The 13,326-nt window shown below is 35.1% G+C and overlaps 1 protein-coding gene across 6 annotated transcripts in view; it reads left to right on the top strand.

The window, feature by feature from the left end:
* Positions 1 to 13,326, top strand: part of GRM1 (glutamate metabotropic receptor 1) — a 423,752-nt gene that overhangs the window by 372,608 nt on the left and 37,818 nt on the right. The window lies entirely within an intron of this gene.

Below are 13,326 nucleotides of genomic sequence, written 5' to 3'. Positions count from 1 at the left end.
GTATTTTTCTTTTTTTGGAATTATTATATATTTGAAGGTATTTCTAGCCACTTGAATTTATATTTGCAAACATTTGTTGAACATCTACTATGCATGAGACACTATTGTAGGCCTGAAAAATACAAAGGTAAATGAAACACAGTCCTAGCTTTTATTTTTCTTAAAATCTACCAGAGAAGAAGCATGTGGAAAAACATAACAATTATTAATATCATAGAGATATTCATAACATGCTATAAAATTTGTTAGGCAGATAAGGAGTTGAAAGGAATTCCAGACAGAAAGTAGAACATGGGAAACATGAAAGTTTATAACCCATTTGGGGAAACCACAGAAGATGTATTTAGGGTTGGTCGATAGACACAAAGCTCCAGTAAAGCAGTGGTCAGAGATGACACTGGACAAAGACGCTGGCAGTGATGGTAGAGTTCTGTGTGACATTCTTCTACATGTTTGGACTTTGCCTGTAAGCACAGGAGAACCATTGAGGGTTTTTTTTTTTTCATTATTATTATTATTTCAGCATATTACAGCGGTACAAATGTTTAGGTTACATATATTGCCTTTTCTTCACCCAAGTCAAAGGTTCAGTTGTATCCATCCCCCAGATGCTGCACACTGCACCCATTAGGTGTGAATATATCAATCCCTTCCTACCCCCTTCCACCTGCCTGACATCTGATCAATGTTACTACTGTATGTGCACATAAGTGTTGATCAGTTAATACCAATTTGATGGTGAGTACATGTGGTGCTTGTTTTTCCATTCTTGTGATACTTCACTTAGTAGAGCTCCATCTCTATCCAGAATAATACAAGACAACCCAAGTGCCCATCAATACATGAGTGGATTACCATGAAGTTCTACTCAGCCACAAAAAACAATGGTGATCTAGCACCGCTAAGGGGTTTTAAAGCAGTGAGTGATATCTTATCCATGTTACTGAAGGATGCCCCTAGTGGTGGTATGAATTGTAGATAGCCTAGCAAGAAACAGAAATTAGGAAGCTGTCACAGTGGTCCAAGTTCAAAGGGTATGGACTAAGGCAGTTGTGGTAGGAATGAAGAGGAATAAATAAAAGCAAGAGACGGGTCACTAGTAAAACCAATGAGAGTTTATACATTTCCTAAGAGCAATGTCCATGTATGTGAATTTTATTTTTCATAGACTCTGGTATGGGCTTACAAATGAGAGGTGTTTACCAAAAGTTTTTCATCAGTTTTAAGAGTCATAGAGCCATAGAGGCTTTGTCATCTGAATACTTAGAGACTTTGGAACATGAATGATCTAGCCCCTCATCTTAGAAAAAGGAAGCTGAAGCAAGAGAGTTGAAATTGTGTGCACAAGGTCAGGCAACTAGTTGCTAGAAGCAGAACCTAGTTCACTAACTCCTGATTCCATGCCTGTCTGGTGCTGTTGAAAATCACCAGAGATTATTGTAACATTCTTGATGGTTTTTATGGTTGGGTCACTTTTTAAACTTTCTTCCAAATGAGAATATGAGACTAAGAAATCATGCAGTTTATTCAAAGCACATGAAAAATGGCTGGGTAGTAGAACTAGGTCACATAACTAAAATTATTCTTATTAAGTGTCAGTACCTTGCAAAATGTTAATTCTGTTAGAAAAAAAATTAAAGTAAAATGAGTATCAGAAAGCTTTTAGAAATCACCTAGTACAAAGGCCCCTTTTAAAGAAAAGAAAAGTAGATCAGAATATGATATTTTTGAAGGTACAAACTGCATCTTACTCATCTTTTTATTCTCTAGCTAAAAACTGGCTTTCGAACTTTCATGTGCCTAAAAACTACGCAGGAATTACCCATCTCCAGAGATTCTCCTTTGCTAGTTCTGGGGTGGGACCAAGCAGAGCCTGATGCATTTAATCCATGTCCCACCCATGGAGAAATGCTGCTCTCTGGCACTAACCTGATGCCTTGATCTTAATAACTACCTAATACATGCTTGTTAAATTGAGAGAATTAGGAAGAAGAAGGGACTCACTCAGGTTCATTGAGGTCAATGCAGTTGGTTAATAGAAAAGTCACAATGAGAATCCAGGAGTGTTTGTCCCCCTAATGCTCTCTCACCCATGGTGGCAGGCAGTAGACTGGCTTGGAAAAGCTTTTCCAACCTCCTTCTGGACTCCAGCCTCCCAGCCCACTCACTTTGTCTCTCTTCAATTTTTATCCTCCTTCTCAGTGTGTGTTTCCTGCCAGGCATCTTTTTCCTACACAGGCAGGTCCCCTTAGATCACCATTGTGTTCGAGAGTTGAGTTGACTTCATAGTCATTTCTCTTATCTGTTTGACTGAGATCACAGCAGCCTGGAAAGAGGCTCACAGACACAAGTGACCTCTTTAACAGGTTGGTCTTAGAAGTCAGAAGTCCTGGCTTTGAGGTTCAAAAGTTTTTCTCTTGTCTACATTCTTTTGAGCTTTCTCAAACTTTCCCTACTACTCTATTTTCACTTCAATTAGGGCTTATCTCATATGTGAAAAATAATTTCTATCCTCTTTGAAAACATTAAAATACAAAAAGATCTAATATGCTGTGATAATGAGAGTGAAAATCATATATTTCACTCTCTGCAGTTCTTCCACTGGGAGATCATTGTATATTGTCTTCCTGCTGCCAAATGATCACCTACATTTATTAAAGCTCTTTAATTTGGCACAGTATAAAAAAACCTCCTTAAATATAAATAGATGAATATTAATACAATTATCTTTTTAAAGATTTAATATACTATGATCTAGCATATGCCTAAAAGTCACTTTAACATTCAAAGGAGAGGAGCCAGGCAGCAGCTCAGACTCTGACGTTAGCTAATAATGACAGGTAAGAAGCTACCCTTATCAAATGGAGACCTTATCTTTGAGGTCTTTCAGAATATACACTTCTCATACTAATATATACTTATTTTTAATGACGCCTATTATTTCTGCATTCCTTCTAGTCTCATACATGAATGGAAAATGAGATCACATTTGCCATTTCTTGTGCCATGTCAAGCACAGAGCAAGGGCACAGTACATAGCAATGTGGTGTTGGTGTTGTCATGGTAGTGGTAGTTGTGAAGAGACAAAACCTACAGGTATAGAATACCAAAAATCAGTAAAAATTCTCAGAAGAGCAAGTGCATTGCCTTTAAGTAGGTGTTTGGTTTTAACTACTTTTGGGTTTTTATAAAACTAAATTTTAATAAAAATGAGAAATGCCTTCTTCAAAAAAGTTTATTTTGCTGAATTAAAATGTACTTTTTACTTTTAATTATGTATTAAAATATACTTAAAGTCACTTTAACAGATAGTTACTTTTTATTTAAACTCCAAAGATTCTAATATTAATGACTAAAAACTGGCTTATAAGTAGTTTTTAAATTTCCATTAAAATATGTTGCTTTTTTGGCCATGAAGGAAAACTGGTATATTTCTTAGAGGAAGTGTTTTTTGAAGGTGTTAATAAGATTCTCATATTTTCTTCTCGTGAAATTGCACATTTTAATTCAGCATTAAAATTTCACACTTTATTTCTTATGATGCAAAAACAGGGATCTCTTCTGCCGTGATACATAGCTTGACAGTAATTTAACAATTCACAGACCAATTATATGTTATCCAAAGCTACGTATTTCTCATAAAAAGTCAAATAATGTAAGAGGATTCCTTAGGAAGACAGACTACATTAATTTTTTATACAAAAAGAAAACACTCACATCTAATAGAAATTAACTAATTTTAACAATTTTCTCCATCCCAACAGTTGCCCTGATCTCTCACACTACGATCTAGTAATTTATTTAATTCTACAGTACACACTACCGCCTGTTTTGTGCCAGACAGTTTTTGAGAAAGTGGGGATATACAGGTGAATTAAGCAAGGTCTGTATCCTGAGGGAAGAGCTTCATATGAAACTAGATACGTAAACAGTCGATTATAAGTCCCACAATAGGTATATGTGTAAAATGCAGAGAAAGTAGCAATTATTTTTCTCTAGAAAGAGAAAAGCCTTCACAGATGAGGGGACATTGAATTATAACTATAATTTCACTTTATAGAATTGTATTAAATTATAATAGAATTATATAATATAATGTAATAACATTAAGAAAGTCTTATATGATCATGCAATAGTATTGTAAATGTTATGAATTGCCTCAAGACACACTGGCTAAAATATTTTTTGTCTTTCTTTATTTCTTGATTCATATTAAATTTTACTTGACCTCATTGGAAAAAGTTATGATATTAAATTTTATTCTTCTCCAATATATTTGGATCTTATAAGCCTCCTAATATTTGGTTCAAAAATTATAAGTAGCCTCTAGTCTTCATATCAGTGTTATCAGCACTTTTCTTTGATTTTGCTCAGTAATTTGTAGTTTGCTTGAAGGAAACTGACTCATCTGACAGCTCTGAGTTTTCAAGGATAACTCTAACCATGTACATGTCCCAGGTCTCAAGCTCTCAGAGCCTCAGATATAGTATGCACAACTCCCAAGACGTCTTCTCCTTTTGAATTCTAGGGGTCTGGTAGACACTACTCACCACTGGTTGAAGCCAGCCCCCACCAGTTCTAGTCTTGGGATACACAAACACACCTGGGGTGGGATAAATCTTCTTTTTAAACTTCAAAAAAGGGAAAAAAAACCCCACTTTATATTACATATGTGGGCAATATGGATATTACAGCTAATTCCCTCAAGATGACAAAGCCAATGCTTCTCAAATTCAGGATATCAAGAGAGAGAGAGAGAGAGGGATGGAGGGAGGAAGGAAGGAAGGATGAGAGGGAGGGAGGGAGGGAGGGAGGGAGGGAGGGAGGGAGGGAGGGAGGGAGGGAGGGAAAAGAAACTCCAACTTTTAAGAAGCATATTAAAAATGTAAATTATCAGTTCCAATCTCCAGGGGATTCCTTTTGGGTGATTCTGGATTGACATTAAAGAACCTGGTTTCCTCATATGAAAAAAAAAAATCTATAATCTTCCCAAGAGATAAAGCAACCATAGTGGAGTTGAAAGTATGTTTCTGGGTGTTGTCATGACAAACTCCTAGTATTAACACAATAGTACTTATATTCCCTTCTAGCATAAGAACATTTTTCTTCATTTGTATATGGCATACTGTATAGGATAGAGTTATTTTATAGCTGAACTTAGACAATTTTATAATTATCTGTGGAGATGCTTTAGTATGTGTCTTTGACTTTGGCCACATAACTGGAACTTGGATTTATGATATGCAGTTTAATATTTGAAATCCAGTTAATACTGATAGATTTCACCTGGCATAGCTGATTAGACAGCCTGATTTGGCTACATGACTTGATGGTGATAGAAGACTCCACTGGGAACTTCTGTGTTAGCTGACTCAAAGCCATTATTTATCATGCAGATCTTGGTAGTTCAATTCACAGATGAAGTATGTCCATGTGTAAATAAGGACCTAGAGAGCTTGCATCTTGGTATTTCTTGGTCCCATGGTGCTGACCTGCTCTTTCTCTCACTGTATTATACCTATTGCCTTTAAATAAAATTATGACATTAATGTCATCTACGAGTCTTCTGAATCTTTTCAAATATCTGAACTCATGAAATCTCTGCATATGCACAGTGTACCATTAGAAACATTAGCATAACATACCTTTGTACTATTTCTTAAATTATTTTTACTAACAATACCTTGATATAACAGAATTATTGAGTTAGAATGATGATTGTCTCTAATAACATCTAGGCTCAGAAAAATTTCTACTACTAGAAAGGAAAACAGTAAAGACAAACTCAAATTTGTATAATTTAGAATCAGTAAAAAAAAAACAACGTGAATAAGCAATAGTATGCAAAGGAGTGTATGATATACAGAAGGATCTTCTTTTGATGATCTTGCACAGAAGATCATTGTATGGTCATCAGCGTGCTCCAGGTTTCTCAGGTTAGCAATCAACTTCCATGACCTTTCTGTTTCTGGAGACTTTCTGCAGAACTTCAGTTTGAAATCACTCATGTGTATAATCATTAATACTAAGCTTCTTGTTCATTTTTCCAGAGGATTGGGAATGATGAAGAAGACATCCTTGCACAGTTTAAATTCATGCATAAATGTTCCAGTGAAAATGTCACCATATCACTGGATTCTTAAATTGGAAAATTCCAGCTAAGAAATAACAATTTAATCATATTTTAGCCATTGTGAAGATTGTGGCTTTTCAACAAGGAGTGCTTCAACCAATTCAGAAAATAAACACACTATTTGAACTGGTACATATTCACAAATTATAGAGGGAGACAATCCATTTGGAGATGCTCAAAGGATTCTTTTGCAATTTTATCAGTCAATGCCCTCCCTTCACAATTTTTCCAGATTGATTTAATTACAAATGAAGCATAAATTGGTCACATATTCTGCTATCCTGGACATGTTTTCTCATTAGTATTTAACTTGGTGGCAAATTCTTCCCTCCTGGAATACTTAGTTTCATTGTTTTCATGAGGACTTTATCCATTGTTCATTAGATATTTTATCTGGTGCTACCAGATAGCCATTCTGGTTTTGCCAATATCATCTTCATGGATCATACAACACGATCATTTTAGAAGTATTTTTAGAATGTTTTTGGCCTGATTTTAAATACTTGAACTTCTCCAAAGATTTTTTTATAATTAACAAATTATTTTTTTGTTGTTTTATATGAGACCCTTTGGTAAGGACTTTTAGTCAGGGCAGACTGTTTAGCACAGTCATCCCAAAAATATTTATATTATATTTCTAAAGTATTTTTATAGATTTATACCTTTTATAGAGCCTCTTTTACTGTGAGTCTCAACCTTTATGATAGCAATTATTTTAGGTAACATTAAGACATCAAATTATTAAAATTATTGTTTATTTTCAATGAGTATCTGAAGACTTTTTAAAACATGTTTTTATATCATATTAAATAAGTGAATTATTCTGTAAGCATACCAACTATTAGTGTATTTATCTGTTCCTTTATTTGAGCAATTTGATATACCATAGAGAAGGCCACAAAAGAAATATTTAGGTTGAAGTAAAGTGCTGGATTTTTTATAACACTGACTGTTTATTGCATACCAAGCCTAGTTTCACTTTTCTTTCTTTCTTTCTTTCTTTCTTTCTTTCTTTCTTTCTTTCTTTCTTTCTTTCTTTCTTTCTTTCTTTCTTTCTTTCTTTCTTTCTTTCTTTTTCTTTCTTTCTTTTTGAGACAGGGCACTCTGTTGTCCAGACTAGAGTGCTGTGACATCAGCCTAGCTCACAGCAACCTCAGACTCCTAGGCTCAAGCGATCCTTCTGCCTTAGCCTCCTGAGTAGCTGGGACTACAGGCATGCATTACCATGCCTGGCTAATTTTTTCTATATACTTTAGTTGTCCAGCTAATTTCTTTCTATTTTTAGTTGAGACAGGGTCTCACTCTTGCTCAGGCTGGTCTTGAACTCCTGAACTCAAACAATCCTCCTGCCTCAGCCTCCCAGAGTGCTAGGATTACAGGTGTGAATCTGGCCTACCTTTTTATTTTTATTACAAGACCCATAGTAAATTAAGCAAAAGTTAGTACTGGAGTCTCCAAAATTATATGCTGTGCAGGGACACTTTTGCATGACATAAAGACAATTCTAAGATTCTCCTGCATTGATTAAGGTTTATAAAGTTGCTGTATGATGAGTATTACATCAGTGGATAGTAATACGGGAAGAAGTAGCAATAATGCATAACTAGTTGATTAACTAGTAGATGATGTTAGACAGCTCTTGTTAGTAACAGGAATTTATTACATATGGTAACATTAGATTTAAAGACCTAGTACAAGACCTAAAGGTGTTTTGAGTAATTTAATTTATTTTGCAATTGCCTTTAGGCAGAGTGTAAGCATTAGCTATTGAATTATGTTTGGATTTAATGGGCTAGTTGGTTATCCATTGCTGTATTAAAAATTATTCCAGAAATTAGTAGCTTAAAGCAACAAACATTTATTATTTCACATTTTCCATGGCTTAAGAATATAGGCACAGTTTAGCTGGGTCCTCTGGTTCATGACCTTTCTACCACAAGTCTGGGATCGGGTCTAATCTGACAGCTTGATTGGGAAAGGATATACTTCCAAACTCATTTATGTGGTTGTTGGAAGAATATAATCCTTGAAGCTTGTTGGACTGAGGACCTCAGTATTTTGTAGGTGGTTAAATGGGGACTGCCTTCAATTCTTTGTCATGGGGGCTTTGGCAACATAGCAGGTTGCTTCATCAGAGCCAGCAAGAGAGAGTTTGCTAGTCAGATGGAAGTCATTACCTTATGTAACCTAATCCTGAAAGTGACATCCCATTAATTTTGCTATATTCTACAGACCAGAAGAAAGTCACAGACCCTGTACATACTCAGGGGAGGGTATTATACAAAGGCATAAATACAAGGAGGTGGGGATCACTGCAGGGCGTCTTGGCAGCTGCCTACCACAATGGACAATGGTTCTTCCACAGTGCCATGTTGTTAAGTTAATCCAGCTAGGGCACGGTGTAGCTTTTTTATTTTAGGTCATTACATATGAAATATCCAATTTTGAATCAAAAGTTTAGTTTACTATCTCAAACACAAATCAGTACAATTAATCCAAGTATGTGCCTAAACTATCAACACAGTTTTACACCTTAATGGTAGCTTGTTTATACTGGCAGCCTGGAGAAGCCTGGAGAGTGAGTGGCAATGAAATCACAAAAGGCGTTTTCCACGGGAAGTTGAAAATTGAATATTTTTCCTTGCAATAAGTGGCACAAAGCCCGGAAGAAGTGGCAGTCAGCTGGTGCAAGGTCTGGTGAATACAGTGGCTGACAGAGTTTCCAAGTCCCACTGCTATAGTTCAAGCAGCATTGTTTTCGGGGATATGTGGTCTTGCAAGGGGATTGGCCTGTCTCTATTGACCAATCTCTGCTGCTTATATGCAAGCATCCTTATCCTTATGTCATTCAATGGGCTGCAGTAGACATCCGTTGTAATTGATTGAACAGGTTTCATGAAGCTGTAGCGACTAATACCAGCCCTGGACCACCAGACACCATTAGCTTTTTTTGGTGAATATTCGAGTTTGGACTGTGTTTCAGCACTTCATCTTTATCCAACCATTGTACTGAACACTTGTGATTGTCAAGAAGAATCCATTTTTCATCATCACATGTAACAACACAGTGTAGAAATAGTTTACCTTTATGTTGTGACAGCAAAGAAAGGCAAGCTTTGAGACGATTTTTCTTCTGATGCTTAATCCATGTGGTACCCGTCTATTTAGCTTCTTACCTTGCCCAGTTGTTTCAAATGGTCCAATATTGTTGGAATAGTAATGTCAAACCTCACTGTTAATTTGCTCATAGATTGAGATGGATTTGCTTCCACTACAGCTTTCAGCTCATCATTATCCACCTTGGTCTCAGGTCACCCACATGGCTCATTTTCAAGATTAAAATAACCAGAATGGAACTTTTCAAACCATCGATGTACTGTGCGTTCATTAGCCACATCCTTTCCAAACACTTTGTTGATATTTTGAGCTCTCTGTACTACATTAGTTCCACAAAGGAACTCACGTTAAAAAATAACATGAATTTTTTACTTATCCATGGTTTCACAAAAATTGCTCTAAAAAAAGTTTGAAAGAAAATCACAAGCCAAAATGTGAGTTTGAAAGAAAGAGGATGTACCTTTGCAATAAAACAAAACAAAACAAAACAAACAAAAAAATCCAAGAAGTGTCAAAGTGTAATGTCAGAGATCTCAACTGTCAAACTTAGTACTTAAGGAAATCAGGCATTCTACACTTAATAACCTAACATTTATACAAAAAGGAAGAGTCATGATAATCTAAGTGTCTGTGATGATCTGTTGTAATCATCAAGAACACTGATATGCTGTGTTAAATCCATCTTCATATTTCTCTGGAGTCTTTTGTCCTTAGGGATTCTGTGACAAAAGCCATTTCTTAGATAATTTCTTGAATTATATTTAATGTAGATATTTTCTTTTTTGGGACACCTATAATTTGATCATGTTCAGGAACTATAATACATGTCTCGAAGTAGATCCTACCTATTAAATTTGTGGGATTTGCATCACAGAGAATAACGAAGTATTCTTCCAATAGTAATCTCAGCTATAGGTTGGAACATGGGATTGTCTTTACTATTTGAGTGGTCTTATTAAATCAAGGTTCCTGATTTTCTATTAATAATTCAATTATTGGTAGACATAAAGGCACCCATACCAATAAGGAAGAGATATTGCTTCCTTTGGGATTTCAGAGAAAGGACAAGGGAATTCCTGGGTGCCAATGTCTGCCATGGAGTTAAGTCATTGGAAAGGTTTTTAGCCAATGTCTTAGCCCGAGTTTTAGCCAATGTGTTTTAAGTGATACTTCTGCTTATAGTATCTACAGGTTATCTTTTCAATAGGCTCCTAAATCATACAGAATAGAGACCATTTTATTTGGTTTACCTAAAGACCCACGATTACATTGATTTCTAGCTTATTTACTTTTTAAGTATATTTGAAAATGTCTAGCCACATATCAGATATTTTATAAATTGGAAATTTTACACTTTAATTTTTTTCTATTTGATTCCACTTATTAAGGATGTCTAAGATCATTTACAGAGGAAAAGATATGGTCCTCCTTAAGTCAGTTGTTGAATCTACCCCAGCACTATTTGAACATTTCTCAAAGTTTACCTTTCATCTTTATTTAGTTTACAACTTTGAATATTTATTAAAAGGAAACCTGAAAGCGCCTTATGTAATGAATTTTTTATTTTTGGTTTTTCAATTTTGCATGACTGAGTTATTTAAATCTTATTTTTTCTACTCTACTGCTTTTCAACACTTTTCTTCATGAGAGGCTAGCAATTAATTAAAACTAATTGGGACATATTTGTATATGTATAATATACAATAGTAAGTATCTAGTAAAAATCCTGAATTCTATAGCAAATATGTTTTCCTTTATCCCTGAAGTTTTGAAAAATCTTCAATAGTAGCTCTTAATTTGGTTCTAGATCAGAGTTTTATTAGATACAACTTCTATAGATCTAACTTATATTCTAAAAATTTTTAAATGTGACATTCATTTATAATAAAAACTCTGAGGATAGAGTAGCTCCTTTAGGAAGCCAAATAAAGTTGCATAGAGAAAGAAGGAAATGCAAAGAGAGTAGCTTCCAGAAGATTACAAAGGCCTTGACAAGAACTCTCTCTGAATTTTATTTGTTTTTTCAGTATGCCAGTGAAAGGAACTAACTATTGACTATTTGGTGTTTTATCTCCTCATTTGTCTAGAGCTCCTTTTAAACATTTTAATTTATCGGTTTTGTCACATCAAATGTCTCCATATGGCCGTTGTTTTTCTAAATATCTATCTATCATCTATTTGCTATCTGTCTGTCTAGCTATCTATCTATCTGTCTGTCTGTCTTATCTATCTTCTATGTATTATTTATCTGACTTTTATCAGGGAAACTCTTGCTTTATATAGAAAGCAGGAGTTCTTCCAGAAAACTATTGAGACTTAGACATAGTCTCAATTTCTGATCTACAAGAAGAGAGGCCACTAATGTCAGTTAAGAGTCTGTGCCTGTGAATAATGTTTTAGATTCCCAACAGGATGTAGAAAGGCATCACACAATCACTAAACAAAGTGATCTTTCACAATTGCCGATATAGGAAGTACTCTTGTAACGACTTTTTAAGGGACTTGAGGCTAAGAGTGATCAATCACTTTTTATAAATTGGTCATCAGTTTAATGGATCTCCAAACACTAGCACCCAGAGCCAGCTTGGATTGGATTCCTAGGCCTTATACTTCCATCTGATCTCTGTGGACCAGTCCCTTGTACAGTCAATGGAAAACATGACTGAAAACAAAACAAAAAAGATACTAAGTGAGACTCTGTGTATATAGGCAAACAATAGCAAAAAAAGATAAAACAGGAGGGGAATAAGAAGATATGGAAAAATTAATCATCAGATTTGTATATCTCTAAAGTAAAATGTTTGTGGACATTCTAAGCTTATGTCTAATTACCAAATGGCACACATCAAAACCAAAGGTTGAATTACTCAATATAACGATGTAAGTGTAATTTTCTTACACCAAGACCCCAGTTTAATGGCCTTATATAAAGGCCTACAAATCTTAGGATAACCAAATAAATTGAGCAACAAGAGCTAAGTAAAATTTCCAGAGCTAGAACGTTGTTGAGACTGACTCTTACATGGCAGTACATGGGAAGGAAGAGTTTGGGGATGAGGGGCCCACGAGTGAACCTGTTGGACAGAACATCTCCTGGAATGTTGCCAAATAAGGGTATTCAAAATGATCTTGGTGACATCTTCAGAAATATGAAAGATGATGAGACTAAATATATAAAATTTTAAAAAGGAATGCAAAAGCTGAATTTATTGCTTATTATAGTAAAGGATAGCTATGCTAGTCAGATAAATTTTCTCTGAGCAGAAAAGACTGGAAAGTGTGGCGTTCCAGGATTATCCAATTTTCAGAGCATGAGCTGGTTGACATTGTCTGTAGAAATGTAATTACTCATGTGAGACTGTTGTTGATTGGATGACACTCCTTTATTGAAGCGATTTTGTCTCTGATTCTGTCTCAGAAGCAAGGGTTGACACTCTGTGGTTGACATGCAAAAACATGTTCATTGAGACAAGTTGTTGATTGACTGAACATGTTTAAGATAGGTTCTCATGGTTCTTTGTTGCCATGGCTACAGAACAATGAGTTTTTTCTTAAATTTATGAAAATGATTTTATTCTCACAATTTAGAAAATACTGGCCCAGACCAAACATAAAATCCTGTAAAGGGATTGTTTCCAGGGCCTGATAAGTTTTTCTTTCCCTCTGAGATACAAAACAGATTTTATTCTTTATCTAGAAGGAAAAGATAAGCAGGACATTTAGAAACACAATGTTGGTCTCTTCTTTCAAGAGATAGGTGAAGGGAGATTTCTCGTCCTTAGTATGTCTACTAGAGGCTACTGACTCAAAGGCCCTCAGATGCCAGATACAGACAATTCATGACTAAAGAAAGGGATGATATTTAAGGTAATACAGAGTTATGTGATAAATAGAAGAATGCACATTCTTCCAAAGAATTCAAATTAAATTTATGTTTAAAGTACTCTACTGACCAAAATATATTTGCTATGAGCTGGACTTACCTATAGATAATGAGTGCATAAAAATGAAAATTTTGGTAGTTTATTTCTAACTAACTTATTCTATTACATTATCAGCATTCACTGAAAATGCAG

Source organism: Microcebus murinus, chromosome 5 (assembly GCF_040939455.1).
Source record: "Microcebus murinus isolate Inina chromosome 5, M.murinus_Inina_mat1.0, whole genome shotgun sequence".
NCBI lineage: Eukaryota > Metazoa > Chordata > Mammalia > Primates > Cheirogaleidae > Microcebus > Microcebus murinus.
Note: the sequence above shows the minus strand (reverse complement) of the source record. Positions and strands in the feature narration are given on the sequence as shown.